This window comes from Pinus tabuliformis, chromosome Q (genome assembly GCF_031772625.1).
Source record: "Pinus tabuliformis cultivar Carrire ecotype Pingquan chromosome Q, CPIR1, whole genome shotgun sequence".
In the NCBI taxonomy this organism is placed as follows: domain Eukaryota; kingdom Viridiplantae; phylum Streptophyta; class Pinopsida; order Pinales; family Pinaceae; genus Pinus; species Pinus tabuliformis.
Window position 1 is genome coordinate 1,159,809,169 of NC_142296.1, and position 24,064 is coordinate 1,159,833,232.

Genomic DNA, 24,064 nt, shown 5'->3' on the forward strand with positions numbered 1-24,064 from the left:
TTAAGAAATCTAATTAAAGACTCAAAAAATTTGTAAAGCTAGGACAACTAGGAGCAAAGATCACTCTCTATAAAATCCCTAAAGATATAGTCAATCAAACTACTTCCAATTATTTTCGCTTTGGGTTATGAGGGTCAAACACCAAAATACAAGAAATTGAAAATCAAGGACCTTCCAAAAATAGTCTGGGGTAATGGTGGCTCGTGCCTACTAGCGAAGGTAACAAGAACAGTTATGCTGACCTCTAGACAACATCCTTTGTTGGTGCAAGCACCCAAGCTTCACAAGGGTACCCTCCAGAAGTACTGATGAATGTGATGCAACATTTGCCTCATGTGCCACAGGATTCCCCTCCACAACCACTTATGTGATCCCTGGGAAAGGCAACTATGGGCACCAGTCCGTATCAAAATCTAGGCGGAACAGTTGTGAGGGGGGATCCAACAAGTAGGAGAGGGGGTATCTATCTTCCTTGTCTTCACTCTCCCTCGTTCTTAACTCCCAGTCACAGATCTTTCCTGGTATTTCTAACGACACTGGATTTTGCTCGTTATTCAACTTCTATGTTTGATAATTTGAGCAGCCTTGGAGAGTTAACTCTCCACTCACCTATTCCAAGGCCCTAAAGAACTTAAACTTGTTGGCGTTTGTTGATGACAAATTAAGAAGTTCTAGTTCTTTTTATTAAATCGCTTGATTTTAGAGGGTTGTTCTTTAAGTCAAGAGTATAATGAGAGTTAAACTGATGATGTTTTCGACACAAAAGAAACCAATAGAAACTTAACTATATGCATGTAGTTATTTTATTTCGATGAAAAGGGGTTTCTACTTGGTTCTATGAAAAACTTATATAAAATATATATATATAAAAAAAAAAACACTTTTCTTTTTCTTTTCTTTTCATAAACACTCCACACACACTCAAAATCTAAAAATACTAAGAATACTTATGATGCAAACTAATCTAATTCAAATTTAAATGACGATGCAAGATCCTATGAATACTCACACTATAAGAAAAAGTTCTTCTTTATAAGGTCAATAAGCCAACTTGACAATGAAGAGGGCAAAAATTTAAAAACAAATTTCCCTCAAAACCAAGCAAACAAATTGAAAAAGAACACAATTGCTCAAAAACAAAACCAAAAGAAACCAAAAAACCAAAAGCTTGGAAAGAAAAAGAAAGGCAAAAGCTATGTTTTTTTCTTTTTCTTTTAAGGAAACTAAAGAAATTTTTGAGGTCACAAAAAGAACTACTAAATTCCAAATATCAAGAAACAAGCACAAGGAGTCCTTACACTTCGCAAGTTATAAAACTCATTAATAAATGAAACTTGAAACAAGAAGGACTACAAATTCGTACAAAATGATCTGAATAGTAGCAAAAGACTTCAACAAACTGACAAAATGTCAAAAAGAAAACTCTCAAGATTTCCAAAGAGACACTCAAAAAGGCATGAAAAACCACAAGGTCAACCAAAAGGGAAATCCAAGCAAAGAAAATTGAAATCCGGGTTATAAAAAAAATCAAAACCAATTTCTTGTTCTGGAAAACTAGAACATCCAAGAACTTCAAACAAAAGCCTTGAACCCAAGACCCAAAACAAAACCCTACTCAAAAAGAAATCCTAGGCCAACTAGGCTTTTCACTAAGAAGGAGATTCGAAATCGAAAACTTGCAAGAGAACTAAGTTCTACAGACTGTGGATGACCAGAAAGTAGCAAAAGTTACCAGGCAACAAACCTAACTAAGCAAAATATTTTGAAAAAACAATTCAAAATTATGTATACGCGACTATGTAAAGACACAGGGGCGTGCAAAAGCATTTCAAACATAGGAAACTCATGTATACGCAAGTCTAATTGAGGAAATGAGCATGTATATGCGACTGTACTCCAAGAAAAGTGTGTATAAAAGACTCAATCAAGAAAAACAAAAAATCAAGGCCTGATACAGAAGATCAGACTTGATGCCTAGTAAGATAATAAGTTAATGACACTGTAAAAACAAGCAATCAAGAAAATAAACCCTAATCGAGAACAAACAACACAAACTAGGGAAAACAAGAATGTTTTCCCTAGTGCAGTCGCCGATTCTATTGCAGGTGGGAACACCCTAGGGTTTTGGGTTGAAAACCACAACAGAGTGGAGGGCATACAACAAAAAGAAATGCTCAGACAAACAATTTAAATGCTTAAACTACTAAACTAGGAAGAAGTTTCCTTACCTGAAGGTCTTACGTTTGGGTAGATCCCACAGGGTTTAAACCCTTTGCTTCTTTTGATGCCTTTGAAACCTATAAATTATCGAAAAAACGCATATGCAATAATAGTAACAAAAAGCATGTTCGTGATATATACGTTAGATCATATACAAAAATGAACAATTACACATTAATACATGGTTTATAAATAAATCACAACATGGATCAATGCATAAACACGATAAATATCAGGAACAGAACAATATTTATTTATTGATGTAAGCTAAATGAAAGGTGGAAAACTACAACCTAAGTCTTCCTCTAGCTCCAAGAAGAACTGTCATCCGGATCCGTCCTGTCATGGCCTGAGCAATCTTCCTCCATCAATATACATAAGGATATCATAAGAGGGATGAAGGATATATCAAAAGAGGAAACAAGGGTTTCCTAAAGTTAGGGGAGTGCAGGAGGCACGGGGATTTCTTCAGACTCGACCATGGATAAATCAACTATAATATCAATATCTCATCTCTCTTCCCCTTAGGCCTTACCATGGAGGTTTATTTATACTTCTCCAAATTAGTTTTTTCAGCTGGGAAACAGTTGGGCCACGGGCTTCAGTCAGTGAGTAACAGGTAAAACCCGTAAACTTCACATGAATTTAAGGAGATTTATTATTTTTAAGTGTTTTAAGACATATACGTGGGTTGGGTATATACTAAGCCACGTGTACACGCTTTTAACATAGAGCAACATAGTGTATAAGAAATAAAACATTGTTTTTTAGAATTTGGACCAAGTATGGAAAGGAAGGGTTGCCCTAGGCCATAACCGGAGCATCAGACCTACCAAGGGTGGTAAATGGTGTTATAACACACAAGTATTTGAAATAATTATGCATCGATGAATACAATGATGGATCAGGATCATGAGACCTGAAATGACTTTCCATTGTATGATCTACTCATGGATTGACTAGATCTAAGTATTGATGCATGTTTTTATCTCTGAATATTATGATCTACATCTTTCTGAAGTTCTGAATAGCTACACAATTTTAGGTCAAAATTTGTAGATCTGTACGTAGGTTGGTCTCGGTGAAGTCGCTTATACACGCGAGTTCGCTTCTTCAAAGTTGTGTATATAAAGGAATGGTTTTCGTTCATAAATGATTGATCAACCTGATCAATGTTGTTATATCTCTGTTATCTATCAATGATGTCCTCATGTTGACCTGGGTTGAGTGATAATGTCTAAAGTAGAATTGATTGAATGATGAAGTTGAATTTGGTTGCATCTTGATTGGTTTAAAAGATTATTAATGCTACTAACTGAATGAGGGTTATGTAAGCTAATAGAATATTTCAGAATAACTATGGTCAACTCTATGTCTGATTCAGAATTACAAGTTTTTAGTATATTGAGAACTGTAAATAAGTTGCTCTCCAGAAAAGTGCATATACACACAGGTTTCCTTAAGTAAATTAGCGTATACATGTTGGCATATGAATGATCAGGGTTGCATTTGATTATGTGTGTTGATGCAGTATTCTGAGTTTAGTTTTTTGTTCTAGTTATAGTGATCTCGTTGTTATGTTTGAATTAAGATGGTATTTTCTTTAGTTGATCTACAAGTTACGATGTATTAAAGCAGGAGGATCTAGTGTGGAAATTTATGAAACGCGGTCCAAGGATTTTTCTGTGGGTTGGAACCTTCAGTGAGGAAGTTGAAGCTTCCTACTAGTAGTAGATGGTAATGAGATCAAGGGGTTGGAGCTCCCTTCTAGTAGGAGATGGAGAATGAGTGAAGGTTGCAGCCTTTAATAGGTGGGTCTTTGCGTAATGGCATGAGTCTGCACCAGTACAAGAATGTAAGAAGTTTTTTATATTAATGAGTTTGAAGACTGAGAGGATAGCAACATTGGTTTTCTCCCACATTGGGTTTCCACCTTAGTGTTCATGTGTGTTTTTTATGTGTGATACTTTATTTCTATTCTTAATTCACCTTCTTACTGCTTATCAAATTCCTGATAAATCTCTTACATTCTAGTTTAAGTTTAACAGATAAAGCATTAGTTGTTTTACAAGCTTACTAAGCATACGCTAGTTTATTTTACAATAGTCGTGGACATACGTGAGTTGGGTTCATTAAAGTCACATATATATTTCATAAAAGAAAATTATCATTGTGATTTTTTTAAAAACTGATTCACCCACCCTCTCAATATTTTTCCCAAAAATTGGAATCAAAGCAAGTCCTTCAAAAGAAGTTTGATTGCTTGAAGGAAGATCTACCAAGATGAGCAATCAAGATGGAACAACATCTATTAGACCACCACTCTTCAATGGAAATAATTTAATATATTGGAAGACAAGAACCAAATCATATCTTCAGTCCCTTGGAGCAGATGTTTGGGAAATTGTGGAAGGAGGCTACCAACATCCAGCCGTAGTTCCCACAGATGCAGCATAAAAGAAGACATATGAAACCAATGCCAAAATTGTCAATGCATTATTTGGAAGTTCGACATAATCATAATTTGTCAAAGTTATGCAGTTAAACACAACAAAATAAATATGGGATAGAACCATTCAAATCTATGAAGGCGATACCAAGGTAAAATGTCCTAATCTCCAAACTCTCATAATTCAATATGAAACTCTCAGAACAGATAATGATTAAAGTATTGCTAATTTCTTTCTACTTATAGATGATATTGTAAATCGCATGAAAAATCTGGGTGAATAAGTAAAGGACATCACTTTAGTAGAGAAAATATTAGGATCTCTAACTCCTAAATTCGAGTCAAAAGTGTCTACCATTGAAGAGAAGTAGGATCTGCACACTCTTACTGTTGTTCAACTTCACGAGATCCTGGCTGCTTTTGAAATGAGGAAAGAGGTCCCTCAGAAGTTAGAGAAGTCGCATTTAAAGCATTTGCAAAAGGAAAATAAAAGGAAGAACACAAGGAATTGGGATATGTATCAGAAGAAGACGAGGTGAACTTTGTAAAGAAACTTCAACTAGGCACCGAAGGTTCAGAGGTAAGCTTCCCTTCAAATGTTTTGCTTGTGGTATATTTGGTCATTATGCTGCTAAGTGTCCTCATAAAAACAACCATGAAAAAGGGAAGGATATTGCAATAGGTAATTGGAGACAGTTTTACAATAGAATAAGTTATTATACTCATGAAGATAGTGATGGCTTGTCAAATAGTGAAGAAGGAGAATCTGATCAAGATCTTAAATTACTCATGGCTTTTGAGAAAAATACTAATGAGTCTAATGATAAATTTGTGGATGATTTAGAGGAAAAATATTTCTTTGAAGATATTACTCAACTCATAGAAAAGGAAAAGCATAATGAAAAGTTAGAATGTGAAGTAGTAAGTCTAAGAAAGGAACTTGAGAAAATAAAAACTTTGAATCTTAGATTTTCTAAAGGGTCTGAAACCTTAGATGAAATTATCAAGGAACAATTCTCTCCTCTTATGAAGACATGTATTGGATACACTAAAGAAACATCTCAAATATAAAAGTCTTTAGCCACCACCAGAAGCTATCTAAATGCAACAAAAACTAGTTAGCAAAGCTTCAATCCTCAGCAAAAGGCATTCCACGGGTAAATCATGTTCACTCTAATCCAAGGATGCACAACAATAGAAGCACCAGTCAAAAGGTAAACAACACTAGACGATTCTAGATCACAGAAATTTCTTCATTAATGAACAATGTTTCTCATGTCATAATTTTGGTCATAAGGCTTCTCAATGTGTTGCATACAAAACCATCATGACAAGAGAAGAAAGAAAACAAAGGAATGAGGCAGGAGTCAAGAAGAACACTTATAATAACTTCTCAACTCTTATATATGATATTGAATGTTCATTTTGCGATGACTTTGGACATGAAGAATCTGAATGCAGGAGCAAATTACAACCAACATCACAAAAAGAGAAAATATCAATAAAGTCTAAGGTATGGAAAAGGAAGGAGTTAAATTCTAAAAGTTGTGACATAGAATTGTTTGTAGAAGGACAAGAAAATCAATGATACATTGATAGTGGATTTTCAAAACACATGACAGATGATAAATATAAACTTATTTCATACAATGCTTTAGAGAAATAAAATAATGTTACTTTTGGAAATGATTCACCTGTTGTCATTAAGGGTAAAGGTTCTGTTTTTCTAAAATAAAAGGTTAAAGCTAGTAATGTTATGTATGTTGATGGATTAAATGTTAATTTGTTGAGTGTTCGCCAAATGTGTGACCAAGGAAATGAGGTGGTATTCCGATCAAAATAATGTGTGGTTCGTGAACTTGACACAGGAAAGACCATAATAAAAGGAACAAGAACCCCAAGCAATCTGTATGTATTGAAAGGTGGCCAAGAAAAGTGTTACCTAGGCAAGGTAGAGGAAAGCTGGTTATGGCAGAGAAGGTTGGGACATCTAAGCTTCTCTCAAATAAGAAAATCAAGCAGGCTCAAATTTGTTTGTGATATAGGCAACATCACCCTACCAGAAATTACCATATGTAAGTCATGTCAATTCAATAAGAAAACTAGAGTTCAATTCAAAGCCAAATAAGGATCAACAAGTAAGCCTCTTGAACTTATACATACTGATTTGTGTGGACCAGTAAGTAAAAATTCACCTTGTGGAGAACAATACTATATCTTATTCATTAATGATTTTTCTAGAATGTATTGTATCGGTTTATTGAAACACAAATACGAAGAATTTGATAAATTTACAGTATTCAAAGCATTAGTTGAAAATGAATTAGATCTAAAAATTAAATGTCTCATATTTGACCGAGGAGGAGAATACATATCACATGAATTCTTTGATTTTTGTGAACAACATTGCATAAAAATATAATTTTATGTAGCTAAGACTCCTCAACAAAATGGTGTGGCAGAAAGAATGAATAGAATTGTTCAAAAAATGGCTCATTCTATGCTTGATGATGTTACAGGGAAAAGTGTCTATTTAGAACTACTCTATCCCACTAAGGTGTGACAGCTACCTTAGAAACAAACAGAGAAAAACTACTTTTGTATTTCCTTTATGAATTATAGATAGAGAGGACTAGAAAGAACCAACCTGTGTCTTGTGCTAATCCTTTGATCCAATCCCTCTCTTCTTTGATGGTCTCCAGCTACCTGCTCCCTTGCATGCCCAGCTTCACAAAGTACCTGTAAGATCACAGAAGCAGAGCACTATACAAAGACATGGATCTATATTCATAAACAACTTAGGATCAGATTTAAGTTAACCATACAAATGTAACTAGCATCAATGATACAAAAGCATGGAGGAAAACTCAAACAGTTTTTATTGATAAACAAGAAAAGATCCAGGAGGAGTTACAACCTGTGGTTCCGACCCAGCATCAACCTCCCAGCAAAGAAGCCCCTCTTCACCTCAAACAAAGCATAAATCACCCAACAATCTGATGTTTGTCTCTAGAAACCAACAGCAATTCCTTACAATATGCAAAATTCCAGCCTCTGGATCTCTGGGATGAGGGATCCATATATAGATATGTGTAAGGAGGATGAGTTAGCTTGTGATTTGATTAGTGTCTTCTCTCTGTCAGTTCTTGATTCCACTTGGAGACTGAGGGCCTCTTACTCATCCTTGGTCGAATTCAGTGAGGCAAGTGTCACAGGAGAAGATTCTGGAAGCTTCCATTGCCTCTCCACCTCGCGGAATGACACTGCCATTTGTCATTTCTCGCCCATCGCACCCTACAGAAGGGAGTTTTGAAATGCAACGCACCCTCACAGTGTATTTAGGTGCAATGCAACGCACTTAGCCAGTGGAGCAGCTGAAATGATCCTGTTTTGACCAATTCTGAGTAGTTTCTGGTAGAGAACTTCTGGGAGAAGCAGTAATCTGTTGACCTTGTTCCTTTAGGGGTTAGAACAACACTTTTAGGGACTTAGGATCCCTTGGTTTATGGACATTTCATGCTTGGTGTTGTAGGGCACAAAAATGTCTATAACAGATGAGTTTGGAACTCCTAACACCTTCTGGGGTGAATCTGCACATACCACAGTAAATATTATCAACAAGGCTCATATTCATGTGAATAGTGATAAAACTCTATATGAACTCTGGTATGGTAAGCCTCCCACTATAAATAATTTTAGAGTTTTTGGAAGCAAATGTTTCATAAAAATTAATGATGAAAAACTTGGTAAGTTTGAAGCTAGATAAGATGAAGGAATACTTCTTGGTTACTCATCTAGAAGCAAAGGATACAAATGTTACAATAAGAGACTTTGGAAAATTAGTGAATGCATTGATGTTGTGATTGATGAAGCATGAAAAAATCCCAAAAAGGTAACATCAGCCAAAGAGGATGATGATTATGAATGATTTCCCACATCAAAATACAATGATATAGAAGAAGAAATTAATGAAGCAGTAGAAGAAGACACATCAGACAAAAAAAGGCTCCATCCATGTATGCTCAAAAGAATCATCTCAAAACTAAAATTCTAGGAGAAAATGAATTTGGGGTACAAACAAGAAGAAACCTTGTAGGATCTTCTAGTTATCTAGCTTTATTATGCACCATTGAACCAAAAAATGTAAATCAAGCTAGTAAATATGAATGTTGGGTTAAGGACATGAATGAAGAACTTGATCAAATTGAAAAGAATGATACTTGGGAATTGGTTCCAAGGCCTCATGATACAAATTTTAATGGGACAAAATGGATATTCAAAAATAATTTGAATGAAAATGGAGAGGATATTAGGAACAAAGCTAGACTTGTTTGTAAAGGTTATGCTCAATAAGAAGGTGTAGACTTTGAAGAAATATTTGCACTAGTAGCTAGACTTGGAGCCATAAGAATGTTTCTTGCACTTTCAAGTTTTCAAAATTTCAAATTTTATCAAATGGATGTAAAATTTTCTTTTGTTAATGGAGATCTAGAAGAAGAAGTATATATTGAACAACCAGAAGGATTCATTTTGGGGAATGATGAAAACCTTGTATGCAAACTCAAAAAGGATTTATATGGGCTAAAACAAGCTCTGCGGCTATGGTATTATTGTCTTGACAAATATCTTCAACAACAAGGTTTCACAAAAGGATCTACATAGAACAACTTGTACACAAAAATTGAGGGTGATAAATTGCTAATTATTGTTGTTTATGTTGATGATATCATCTTTGGCAGTAATGAAGAATCTATGAGTCAAAACTTTGCTTCTGTTATGCAGCAAGAATTTGAAATGTCTTTACTTAGGGAACTAACCTATTTTCTTGGTCTACAAGTGCAACAAGCAAAATATGGCATCTTTCTCTCACAAACGAAATATCTCAAGCAGATCCTGAAGAAGTATGGGATGGAAGATTGCAAGCCTATATGTACTCCAATGATGACAGGATGCAGCATAAGTTCTAATTATGATTCTCCCACTATAAACCAACCAGAGTACATGTTTATGATTGGAAGTAAAATTTATCTAACAGGTACTAGACCAGATATCATGCATGCAATGAGGACTGTTGGACGTTTCCAAGCCAATCCAAAGGAGTCACATCTTCAAGCAATAAAGAGAATATTCAAATATCTCCAAGGAACCCAAGACCTTGATCTATGGTATCCTAAAGATGTAGATCTTACCCTTCATGCACACACAAATGCAGATTGGGCGGGGAATGTTGATGACCAGAAAAGAACTAGTGGAGGTGAATTTTACATGGGGCCCCGATTGGTATCTTGATTCAACAAGAAACAAAGTTCCATTGCCTTATCTACAGTAGAAGCAGAATATGTGGCTACATCTTGTTGCACAGAACTTCTCTGGATGATGCAAACATTAAAGATATACAAATCAAATTTTCTCCACCCATCTCCATCCTATGTGATAATACAAGTGTTATCAGTATTTCGAAAAATCCTGTTATGCACTCCAAGACCAAGCATATTCCAATTAAGTATGACTTTCTACAAGAACAAGTGCTTCAAAAAAAGGTTAAATTGGAGTATGTTCCCTCCAAAGAACAAGTTGCTAATATATTCACTAAAACTATTCCCAAAGAAGCATTTGAATATCTCAGACAGAGACTGGGAGTTGTCTCTGCCTCATTTTTTTGTTAATCTAGTCTGCTTAGTCTATAGGTGAAATTTCAGAAGGTTTCTTTCTGTACGCAGGTTTCATGAAGTATAGTCATGTATATATGCGATTTTCTTTGTAGACAGTCATGAACGTTTTTATCTGATAGAAAAATAGTGGGACGAACTCAAGATCGGCCTCTGACATGCTACTGACAACTATGATTTTATTTTTTGGTCTAATGTTGATGGGTATAGTTTGTTGATATGGTATTGAGTTATGCTTTTCTTATTGATATTTATCTAATTGATGAAGATGGTTTGATGAATGAGTTCTTGACAATGAACAGGTAGCACAGTTTTAGGGGGAGCATTAGCCTTGCAGAATATAATGCATTGTTGGTATTATGGTTGTTGAATTATGCTACTATTAAGATCTTTTGGTCTCAGTTATTAATGTCATATCTGTCATTTGATGTAAAGGTCATGTGGAGAGCTATGATGTAATAATTTTCATATTCAGTCATGTATGGACTTTTGAGGTCATGTAAAATATGTAATCCCACTTGGTTGGGTGTTAGTGTCAAAAATATAATCCCACTTGGTTGGGTGGTTGAGTCAAATGTCTATCTCCACTTGGTTGGGTGATTGATGTAAGTATGAGTCCTTGGTGATAGGAAGGTCATAATCAGTTGAGATATAAAGTCATGTTCTTCATTTAAAAATATTTCTAAAGATTCAGCATGTGCTCAGAGGAAGCATGGACAGTATAGTGAAAATCAGATCCAAAGGGGGAGCTTTGGTCTGCCCTTTTCCCTTGATGTCAAAGGGGGAGAGTATCTTGGTGTTTGACTAATAGTTAATTGATGTATATAACATGTTTCTATAGGTTGAGGTGAACAACACCAACATGGCTTCCATCAAGTCCAAAGGGGGAGATTGTTAGCATTATGCTGCATGTGTTGTCCTTGATGGAAACTCACTTGTAACAGAACAAGTATATGGTAACTAGATGAATCCACAGGCCAGTTTAGAGGTGACAACATGATGGAACAGAATAACAAAATGATGGGAAAAAGGTTTACAAATCAAAATCAAAATTTTGATAAAGGTGAATATTTGAAGATCCATACGCGGGTTCATCAAGGCTATGTTGTGTATGCATGCAGGTTTGGTGAAGCAAAGTCACGTACAGTTTTTGCACCATGGTATTCTAAATACCAGGGGTCTTTACCATGGTATTGGGCCATAGTAATGAGTGCAACAACAGATATTGAACCCGTGAAAGAATACCATCGGCATAACTAAGGTTTTGACCCATGGTATTGGCTAAGGCTCTAACTATATAAATAGGTGAATATCAAAGTGATAACTATGCATGTGACATGGTTTTTGATGAATACTTCAATATGAAGTATATTTTCATTGTAAGGGCCATAGTTGACACATAGATCTAAAATAATTATGCACTGATGAATACAATGATGGTTCAGGATCATGAGACCTGAAATGACTTTCCATTGTATTATCTACTCATGGATTGACTAGATCTAAGTATTGACGCATGTTTTTATCTTTGAATATTATGATCTGCATCTTTCTGAATTTCTGAAGTGTTGCGCAATTTTAGGTCAAAATTTGCAAATCTCTATGCAATTTGGTCTCGATGAAGTTGTGTATACACGCAGGTTCGCTTCTTCAAAGTCGCGTATATAAAGGAAGGGTTTTTGTTTATAAATGACTGATCAACCTGATCAGTGCTGCTATATCTCTGTTGTCTATCAATGATTTCCTCATGTTGATCTGGGTTGATTGATAATTTCTGAAGTAGAATTGAATGAATGATGAAGTTAAATTTGGTTACATGTTGATTGGTTGAAAAGATTATTGATGTTTCTAACTATATGAGGATTCTGTAAGCTAATAAAATATTTCATAATAACTATGGTCAACTCTTTTTCTGACTCAGAATTATAAGATTTTAGTATATTGAGATCTGTACATAGGTTTCTCTACAGAAAAGCGCATATACATGCGGGTTACCTTAAGTAAAGTAGTCTATGCATGTTGGCATATGAATGATCAGGGTTGCAGTTGATTCTGTGTGTTGATGTAGTATCCTGAGTTCAGTTGTGTGTTCAGGTTATAGTGATCTCATTGTTATGTTTAATTAATTTTTTATTTACTTTCGTTGATCTAAAATTTGTGATGTATTAAAGCAGGAGGATCCAGTGTGAAAATTAATGAAACGTGGTCCACAAACGTTGCTGAGGGTTGGAGCCTTCAGTGAGGAAGTCGACTCTTCCTCCCAATAGTAGATGGTAATCAGATGAGGGGGTTGGAGTTCCCTTCCAGTAGGAGATAGAGAATGAGTGAAGGTTGTAGCCTTCAGCAACTGGGTGCCTGTGTATTGGCATGAGTTTGCACCAGTACAATAATGTAAGAAGTTTTTGATATTAATAAATTTGAAGACTGAGACGACAGCGACGATGGTTTTCTCCCACATTGGGTTTCCATCTTAAATCCTAGTGTTAAAGAGTGTTTCTTATGTGTGATACTTTATTTTAGTTCTTACTATACATGCTTACTACTTATCAAATGCCTGATAAATCTCTTACATTATGGTTTAATTTTAATAGATAAAGAATTAGTTGTTTTACAAGCTTACTAAGCATATGCTAGTTTTTTTTACAACAGTCACGTACATATGTGAGTTGGGTTCAGTGAAGCTGTGTATATATTTCAGAAAAGAAAATTATCATTGTGAGTTTTTAAAATACTGATTCACCCCCCTCTCAGTATTTTTCCCAACAGAATGCCCTTCTTTAGACTGACGTGTCACTTCTAGGGTCGACTTGTGCTTGGAGGCTCATAGGACTTTTGACTTTCTAGACTCAAAATCAATATCTTTTTCATGTTACAATTTTCCCAAAAGGGTCTTATATAATTGAAAATGACTCTCTTGACTCAATAAAATTATTCTTTTGACATGAAAAACCATAGAAGCATGAAGAAAATGCTTAACCTAGATGACCATCAAAATGGAGCATAAAAGCGTTGCTTAAAATAATTTTTTTCTTTCCTTTTTCTTTTAACATAAAATATACATAATGACTTGAGTACATTGACCATTATGAAGACTGAAACTAGTTACATTTTCCAACATTCCCTCTTAACTAGGGAGGTATTCGTAATTGTACAATTGGTACAAGGTTATTCTCAAATTGAATAGTTCTCATAAGAAGAGTTGGAATGGTAAGCCATCTTTAAGCATCAACATCAAGACAAACATTGTTGACATATTAAGGCCTTAACTTGACAAGATCTTTCTTATATAAGAGCATAATATTGAGAGGCTTTATGTGAGATACCACACTACCTTTACAAGGTACATACCCCATATGAATATTCACTAGGTATGTCCCTTTAGGACTATTCTTATCTTTGATTCCCAATCCTCAAAGAATATTTGTCCTCTTCGACCACTCTTGTCTTGGATACCTCTCCAATTCTCAAAGAGTGTCAATCCACTTCCTATCTTGTATTTTATATCCTCAAGGAAATCACTGATGCTTATCCAATCCTCCATCCACCATTCTTTCTCCATGGCCTTCACTTAGACGTATGATTGTTAGTCTTGGCCTAGTGCATGACACATGAAGAAGATAATACAAATGTGATGTTTATCATCACCCCCTCTCAACCAAAGAGGAGATCCCTATTCAAGATTTATTTAGGGAATAGATCCTTACTCATTCACAAATAATAAGGAGACTTTATACCACCTCTAAAGTATAGAGGATATTCTTTCACTTCCTTTCAATTGGGAAGTCATAACCACAAGCTCTCTAGCTTGTTTCCATAAGTGTATCAACTACCATTTTTTCATAGAGATAGTTGCATGGCTCCTTCTTTCCTTTGTATCTTGACATATTGAGATTTCTTACTTCCTCGATGTTGTGGAGCCATCTTCTTCCTTCAATCTTGTGATATGATTTTGGCCATCAATCTTACATATCACTTTCCTCTAGTCATGATCAGTGAAGGAATTATGTTGAGATTCATCAGACTTCAAGATAGTCATAGCTCCCTCTTAAACATGAAATTTATCTTTGTTGATGTAGAAAGATGAACAATAGGTTATATTCTTGCACTGCTACCTTTAATTCCGAGATTATAATAATAAAATCTTGTGTTCAAAATCCTTTAAGGATTACCGAAAATAGTCACTTAACCCTTATCTTCTTTGAATTGATTTTTAACATCAACAGTTGAAATTTCTTCAACTATCATCATGTATTTCAACATCCTTCTAGGTAGAAAAATAGTATGTTAACTACATAACAAAATCAAAATATTAATATTAGACTTACCTTATCATGATGGCCTCTTAATTAAATCCTTTGAGATCAATATCCTTTCACATGATCCATCTCCATAAGAATCTTTTTCCATGCATTTATTTTAATTAGGGTGCCCATGGATAGAACTTGATTACCAAGCTACAACATCTTCCTTGGATTTTTTATTGTTAACTCCCTTTCTTTCTTCTGAAGACAATATATGATGTTGATCAATATTGTCATATTTGAGCCATGCAATCTTGTGAGAGAGACTTGATCTCCATCCATTCCAAAGCACATCAAATTTCTTCCTTAAAGAATCATACAACCATAAGGAAGACTTACCAAGAACACTTTTATATTCGACTCTTTCCGCAATATTATTGTAGATATGAACCTTACCCTAGAGAAGAGTTACTTAAAATATGCATAAGTTTGATTCCATACAATCATTTGGCCATCCTTTCTTAAATGATATTACTTCTTGTAACTATCAGAGATAGGCTCCTTTTCCCATGAGTAGAAATATTTTCATTATGCCCTTAACACTGTAATTTGACCATCTGCATTCCTTCATCTTTTAGAACTATTGTTTCCATACTATATGCAATATATACTAGTTATATCATAATTCTCTTTCCAAGAACCTTCCAAAATGATGGTTCTTATAGGATCTTGATGATCCCTTTTTGCAAAATGACTAATGTTAACATGATGTTAGAAAATGCTTGGATGAACAATTATATGCAATGTGGTTCCAATCTTCTCACTATTTTTAATCTATATTATTTTTCCCAAATAAATTAATCAAGTATATTCTAATGTCGCTACGATCATGTGCCTCTATCTATGATCCCCTGCTTTTACAAAAACAAATACTTCTTCTAGAGAATGCAACAATGCATGATACTCTAATTTTTATTTAATAAAAGAAAGACAAATTTCATAAATAACATTGTATGGAGCTTCCTTCAATATTAAAGATCCTTGGGATCTTCTCCTTTCAACGTCTTCTCAAGTTATCCCTTCTCTTCAGTTATGTGAGCTTCACTTCTTTCCTTTCTTTTGTTGCTCTGCTTGTTTGGACAATCTCCCTTAAAGTGACCATACTCATTTCATCCAAAGCATTGAACCTTGGACATACCTATCTTTTTCTTAGACTTTCCAAACTTCCCTTTCTTTCTTCAACTTCTTGGACCTTGCAATAAAGGCTTGAGTTTTTTCATTTGATTTGGTGTCATGCTTTGCCTTGATCCTAGATTCTTCCAAGATACATTGAGCCCATAACTCATTAAAGGGTGTAGTATGCTTTTTAGAGTAGATATTAGATGCAAAATTTCTCCAATCAGGTGGCAAAGCATATAATACACAAATGGTCATTTCAGAGTTGGAAACAGTTTACCCCAAGCCCTTGCAAATGATCTCTTATTTGTCATATATTCATGAGAAAAGTGGCCATGCATTCATCCTTTGACTTCCTTATTCTCTATATTTTATTTATCAAGGTAATATTTTGACCCGATGTACTTATATAGTACGACTTTACCAACTTATCATACATAGCCTTGGATTTCTTCAAGTCAGCAACAAAGGAAATAAGGTTATCTTTTATAGATTCAATAATGATTCTTTGTGCCCTTACTTCTCCCTTATTGTATTTTGCTAACTCTTGAGTCTTCTCTTTTTCTAGTACAACTACTTCACCAAGGACATATCCCATGACTTCATTTTTTGTGAGTGCCAAGTCAATGCTCTTCTTCCATGTAAGAAATTTGGTTGATCCAATGAGCTTGTTGCTTTCATTACAAAATTTAGCCATATGGTCTGTAGATTGAGACATAGAAGACAATATGATGCTTACTTGTCAACCAAGATTCCTCCTTGATGATGTATCTGACTATCTTGATGCTTTCAATACCCTCAAGGAGACTTCAAAGATGCCCTAGAATGATGACTTCTAGGATGATAATCCCAATATTTTTTTTATGCTTTTTTTCCTTCAAATATGTCTTATAATGAGTATTTCAAGAGAGAGAGATCAAAATTATTTCTCAATATAGAGCAACCTTCCTTTAGGATGTTCCTCCAAAATAAAAGATCCTTTAAGAGAAATAAATGTTCTTCTTTATATGAGGGATTAATAGTAGTCTTTCTTCCTTAAATGAGAGCTTGATCCTTCACGAGATGATGAGATCCTTGATGTAGTGATCTTCATTCTAGGTTTTGTTCTTCTTTGTGTCCTTCTAAAAATGATTACCAAGTAATCCCTTCTTATGTCCATAAGATGGTGTTCTAGATGCCTTCTCTTTGTTCGCCTTAGCTTTGATACCGTGTTAGAGAATGTAGTAGGGAAACTATTAATTAAACTTCTCCTTAGCCTTAATGATTGATTGTGAACTTTATTTATCTTCTTGTGTTTATTTATTAGATCTTTTTCATTAAACAATTATCGCGAGAAAAAACAATAAAATACAATGGACACAAGAATTAGGCTCCAAGCTAAGGAAAAACCCCAAGGGAAACCCAAAAAATATCTTCTCTTCTTATAGAATCGACTTCAAAAGAGAAAACCAAGATCGAAGACCCTAGAACAAGTCCTCCTCCAAGAACCTATTCACCCCTCCAAGAATCCCTTCAATTAGGTTAGAGATCAACCAAATTAACAAATATCAATTCTGCTTCAACCAACTTCCATGTCCAACTTCGATCCCCAACTTCGACTTTACAATTTTGACCTACAATCTTTTACCTTGTAGTAGCTGCAGAAACACCATATTCTCTACATGTGAGTGAAAGATGACCCAAAAACATATTTTTCTTATTCTTCTTGATTTCTCCTTTCTTCCTTGACCTTTGCTCTAGCTTTCTTGACGTTCCTAGCTTCATATCAAACATCTTCTTGACAGATCGAATTGGTGACTAAATATGGTCGAATCTACTTCTATTTATAGGCTTTTTTTGAGGTCGAATACCCTTCATTAGGCCGAATTATCACTTCCAGGGCCAACTTATGCTTGGAGGCTCATAGGTCTTTCTAGACTCAAAATCAATATCTTTTTCATGTTACAAATTTCCCAAAAAGGATCTTATACAATTGACAAGGACTCTCTTAACTTAAGAAAATTATTCTTTTGACACAAAAAACCCTAGAAGCGTGAAGAACATTCTTGACCTAGATGACCATCATAATGGAGCATGAAACCCATGCTTAAAATATATATTTTTTTCTTTTTTTTCTTGTAACATAAAATATATAATAATGACTTAAGTACATGGAACAATTATGAATACTGAAACTAGTTACATTTTTCAACAATAACATCATATTAACCTTAGAAATTATGTATAGAGAACAATAAACATCAACAATGCAATGAAATAGTAAAGAACAATAGAAGAAAATCATACACAATAGAGACACCAGCATTTAGGTTAGAGACAAGGGCAAAACCCCACAAGGGGGAAAACCCAACCATATTATTCTTCTATTAATTATTTATCAAAGTTCGGTTGAGGTACAAAGTAAAATGGTATACATTAATCAAATCAACCCTCTTAGGGCCAACCCAAGTTAGTTCATAACTTCGTTTGTGAATTGAATGATCTGATCTCTAGAGAGTTACTACCATATCACTACCTAGTGCCATCATCATGTATTATAAGAGAAATTTTGTTGACATCAAGGTCACTTCCATCAAGTTAATAAGAACATTGGTTACTGTCATATATCAATGCCACTTCCATACATATAGATCATTGTCTCACCTTGTATCTACCATTGTTTCATTGTATGTGGTTCACTATCCATACATCATATTGCAAGCCACAAGAGCTCAAGATATGATTCATAACATAGATGCAAGCCATAACATAAGATATATGACTCATAACATAAAGGTATGCAAAACATAAAGGGTATGAGAACCATAAAATAGGAAATCCTCTACACAAATGTGTGCCATAACAATGAACATGTGAGCCTCTAAAATGTAGAGCATTCTTGTGTGCCATATATAATATATAATGATCCCCATAGAAGTGTTGGCCACTGAGAAGAATAACGAGCCACAATTAGACTATGAGAAACATCAAGAAGTTAATGTGAGCCTTAGATGAACCATAGAGAATGGCAAGCCAGAGTATAAATAATGCAGACCACAAGAACATACATGTGAGCTACTGAAACATAGTGATGATGCCAATCGTTGCCACTGTTCATAATGATGTCACCATTCATAGACATGCCACTATGCAATGAGCACATGAAAACACTGTGTATCATAGAGTCATACTATGTATATGATGCCATTATGTGATGATCAATATCACATAGACGTGCCAATCCAGGAAACCAATGTGTATATGATGCCACTGTGCGATAAGAAATGTCACAGAATCATGCCATAGGAAACTAAACATATATGACGCCACTGTGTGATGAGAAATATCACAGATTCATGACATAGAGTTGTGCCATAGTAAACTAATGTGTATATCATGCCACTGTGTGATGAGAAATGTCATAGAGTTGTGCCACAGTAAACCAACGTGTATATGATTCCACTGTGCGATGAGTAATGTCACAGAGTCATGCCATAGGAAACCAATGCATAAATGATGCCACTGTGTGATCAGTAATGTCACGGAGCCATGCCAAAGGAAACCAATGTGTATATGATGCCATTGTGTGATAAGCAATGTCACAAAGTCATGCCAAATATAATAGCCATTAGAGTGTATTTTTCGTGCGATCTAGTGAGAAGAACATGCGAGACAAAGTCATTATAGCCATGTGAGACATTTTTATGTAACATAAATCATAGCGAGCTAAGGTATGCGATCAGTATAGCAAGCCAGAGAGTGACTATACGATCCTTAGAGAAATTGCCATATAATTATAGATTCAAATTATCCATATGGATGAACATATATCCTATAAGCCATACCATCGCATTATTATATAGGCATTTTATTCATGTAATAGGTCAACCACAAATAAAGCCGAATTTAGATACTTGGAGGGAAACATAATTAAAATGTATTTCTCTTAAATATTTATTTTCCAAATTCATTGATGATTCTTTAATGTTTATTTTCTTAACTAGGTTTTGCCACCTTAATTAATTCCTTTAACCAATTTAAATTCTTTCTTTGGGGTGAGATAGGTTTCTCTTGGGGTCTTAGGGTTTCTGTTAGGTCCCTATAATACTAGTGATGCCCCACATTAATATTGTAGTTGTATCCCTTATTAATATTGTTGTGCCCCTATTGTCCCCATATTGTTATTACTGTGCCCCATAGAATCCCTCTATTGTTATTTTTGTGCCCTTATATTATTATTGTTAGCTTGGCTTGGTTATATTGTGACCCCTTAGACTCCTATATATAGAAAGGAGGTTTTGTCATTTGAATCATCCAAGAATTTTTCATTTATGTAATGTAAAGGAGGTTGCCCCCTCGAAGAGGCTGAATTCTAAGGCATTAATCTATCTTTTCTATCTTTTTGTGAGCTAGTTTCATAACATTTGGTATCAGAGCTTTGGATTCTAGGGTTTCGCTGCTCCAAATAGGTCATCGTGGCATTTTCGCTATAAATTTTTTCTGCGACATTTCAAAAGTGAAAAAAAAAAACCCCATTTGAGACTAAATCACACTGAACCTCAGGTCTGAATTTAAGAACTTTTCATGCTATATTTGCGGAGATATGATTTGAGGAAGTTGGTCTTTTGCAGACTCCTGAATTACATTCCAAACAGGTGACCTGGGGAAAATCGTCATAACTTTCTCTCTGAGAATCGAATTGAAATTTTGTAAGAATGTACAGAAAGAGGACCGACTGTCGTTTCTTATATATATTTTTTAGAGCCAAAGGTCAAAACAGTGACACGTGGAACTTCATACAAGTTCGCTCTTCTGGAAAGGTCTATAATCAGGTCATCATGGGAGATTGTGCATAAATCTTCCTTGGAGAATCCAATTGGGATCAGACTGGTGGCATTGGAAAGAGCACACAGAGGGCTACTACAAATCTCAATTTCAGAACTGGGTGATCTGAATTTAAAGAGATACATCAAAGCTCCTACAAAGTGAAAAAATGTGTGTAGTTTTTTCTAAATTTTTGCATAAGCTTGGTTTGAAAAATTAGTTTGAAGGAATTCAAAGGGCATAGTAAAGCATTGTTATCGGTAATTGATGCCATGAGGAAAGAAAATGCAAACACCTAGTAAGCAACCTTAAAGCTCTAGTATGAGGCATGAAGAAGAGGAAGAAATGCAACATGATATATCAAAATTATGAGACCAAGTGCAACAAGTGTCACTTGCACAAAAAGTAATAGAATCTAAGATGGATGGTTTAAAGAAAGATGTAGAAGCTAAGATGGATGGTTTAAATAAAGGAGTAGAAGCTAAGATGGATTTTTTAAAGAAAGTTGTAGAAGCTAAGATGGATGGCATGGAAGTTAAGATGAATGGCATGGACGCTAAAATAGATGGCATGGATGATAAGATGGAAGAATTGAAGATAAATATGAATAAGTTGCTACAAGAAATGGTCACTACTGGTGAAAGGGAAGTAAAGGAAACTCTTGATAAAAACAAAAGAAATGTTAATCATGATCCCATAGACTCTAATGTTGGATCGAAGACCCACCATATTCCAAAAGTCGATATGAGGAAGTTTGATGGCAAGGATCCCGCAACATGGATATTACAAAGGGAGCAATATTTCGATCTCAATAATGTGAAAAACACACAAAAGGTACGTATTTCAACTTTATATTTGGAACCAAATTAGTTTGTATGGTATCAATGGCTTTGCTCTCGTAAACAAATTATCACTTGGGCAATTTTTACGGAAGAATTGACAGCACATTATGAGGACACAAAAAGCAACACTTTTTTTAGCCAATTGATAAGTCTCAAACAAAAGGGTTCAATAATGGAGCACATTGAGGAGTTCCAAAAATTGAACATAAGGGTAAAAAATATTCCAGAGGAGCATAGGATTGATGTGTTCATAGGGACTTTAAAGGATAATATCCAACATGATGTCCACCTTTGGGAACTTGATTCATTAGAGAAGGCATTTAGGTTAGCAAGGAAAATGGAAAGCAAAATTATGGCAACCAGGAAGCATACCACTCACAACTATAAAGATGGAAGTGTTGCTGCCCCTAGCCTTCCACAACCTATAAGGTTGACACCACAACAATTGGAAGAAAAAAGAGCAAAAGAGCTTTGTTACAGTTGTGATAGCAAATACACTAAAGGTCATAAGTGTGCTAAGAAGAAATTATTCTGCATAGATTGTGAAGGGGAAGAAGAAAAGGAGCAAGAAAGGTCAAAAGAAGAGGATATACTCCAGGAACAAACCCTAGATAAAGAAGAAATGAATCTGACCATATCTTGTAATGCATTGGTTGTAATTACTACTCCTCAAACCATCAAGATAGAAGGACAAATCAAGAAGGAAAAGGTAATAGTGTTGATTGATTCAGGAAGTGCCCACAATTTTATTCATTGCAAGATAGCAAAAGAATTGAATTTCTTCCTATATCCAGCACCAGAGTGTCAAGTGATGGTTGCAAATGGAGGAACAATAAATTGCTCTGGAAAGTGCCATAATATCAAGCTATCCATGGGAGAATATGTATTGAAAAGCCCAATGCTTTCCATTCCAATGGGAGGTGCTGATGTTATACTAGGATTCCAATGGCTACAATCCTTGGGTACAATAGCTTTTAACTTTCAAGAAATTTTCATGAAATTTTATGCAGAAGGAAAGGAAGTTGAATTAAGGGGTATTGCAGGGAGACTGAGCTAGATAATAAGCTCTAACGGTATGACAAAGCTTCTAAAAAAGGAAAAACGAGGTGTAATTGCACAATTATGTTCGCTAGATGTTTGCACATCGAATTCATCTATTGCTCCAAATCTCCAAAAAGTCTTGGACAATCATTCCAAGGTATTTGAGACTCCCAAAGGTCGCCCACCTATTCATGATCATGATCATGCTATTCATTTGATTCCAGGAAGTGTTCCTCCAAACATCAGGCCGTACAGATATCCCTATGCCCAAAAGAGTGAAATTGAACGTATGGTTGTAGAAATGCTTGAGGCTGGTATAATTCAACCTAGCCAAAGTTCTTTCTGTGCTCCAGTAGTATTGGTGCACAAGAAGGATGGATCATGGCGCATGTGTCCGGATTATAGCGAGCTCAACAAGCTCACTATTAAAGATAAGTTTCCCATTCCTATCATTGATAAATTATTGGATGAATTGCATGGATCAATTTACTTCACCAAGTTAGATCTTCGTTCAGGATACCATCAAATCAGAATGAAGACTCAAGACATTCTGAAAACAACATTTAGAACTCATGAGGGTCACTATGAGTTTTTGGTCATACCTTTTGGCCTTACCAATGCACCTTATACATTTCAAGGTTTGATGAATTCCATTTTCAAACCCTTCCTTAGAAAATTTGTGTTAGTATTTTTTGATGATATACTAATCTACAGCAAGTCTTGGAAGGATCATGTTGAACATGTTGACAGGGTGCTACAACTATTGGAGGAGAAACAATTATATGCAAAAAGATCCAAATGCTTCTTTGGAGTACAAGAGGTGGAATATCTCGGTCATATTGTATCTCTTGAAGGTGTTAAGGTAGACCCTAGCAAAATTAAAGCCATTAAGGAATGGGAAATCCCCACATCCATAAAGCATTTGATAGGATTTCTCGGGTTGATAGGGTATTATCACAAGTTTGTTAAGAATTATGGAAAAATAGCAGCACCTCTAACAACATTGTTGAAGAAAGCTGCATTTTCATGGACTCCAGAAGCAACAAAGGCCTTCGAAGATCTTAAAGAGGCAATGTGCCAAGCACCGGTCTTAGCTACACCAGACTTCACAAAAACCTTTATTGTGGAATGTGATGCTTCTGGAAATGGAATTGGTGCTGTTTTAATGCAAGATGAAATACCCATTTCTTTCGAAAGTCGTCCAATCAAGGGAAAGTATTTACAGAAAGCTATTTATGAGAAGGAAATGTTGGCAATATTACATGCACTTAAGAAATGGTGACCCTACCTAATGGGAAGACACTTCAAGGTAAAAATGGATCATGATGGCCTTAAATACTTTTTAGAACAAAGATTATCCTCTGAAGAACAACAAAAATGAGTCACAAAGATGTTGGGTTATGACTTTAAAATAATATACAAAAAAGGGAAGCAAAATGTTGTGGCAAATGCACTCTCAAGAAAGGATGAGGATGTGGAAGCATTGTTGTGCGCCATTTCTATTATCCAACCAGATTGGATAAACAAAGCAAGGGAGGAATGGAAGAATGATGAAGAAGTGTGGGAACTTATTCGAAAGTTACAACAAGATGCCAGTACATCTGATACATTTAGCTGGAAAAA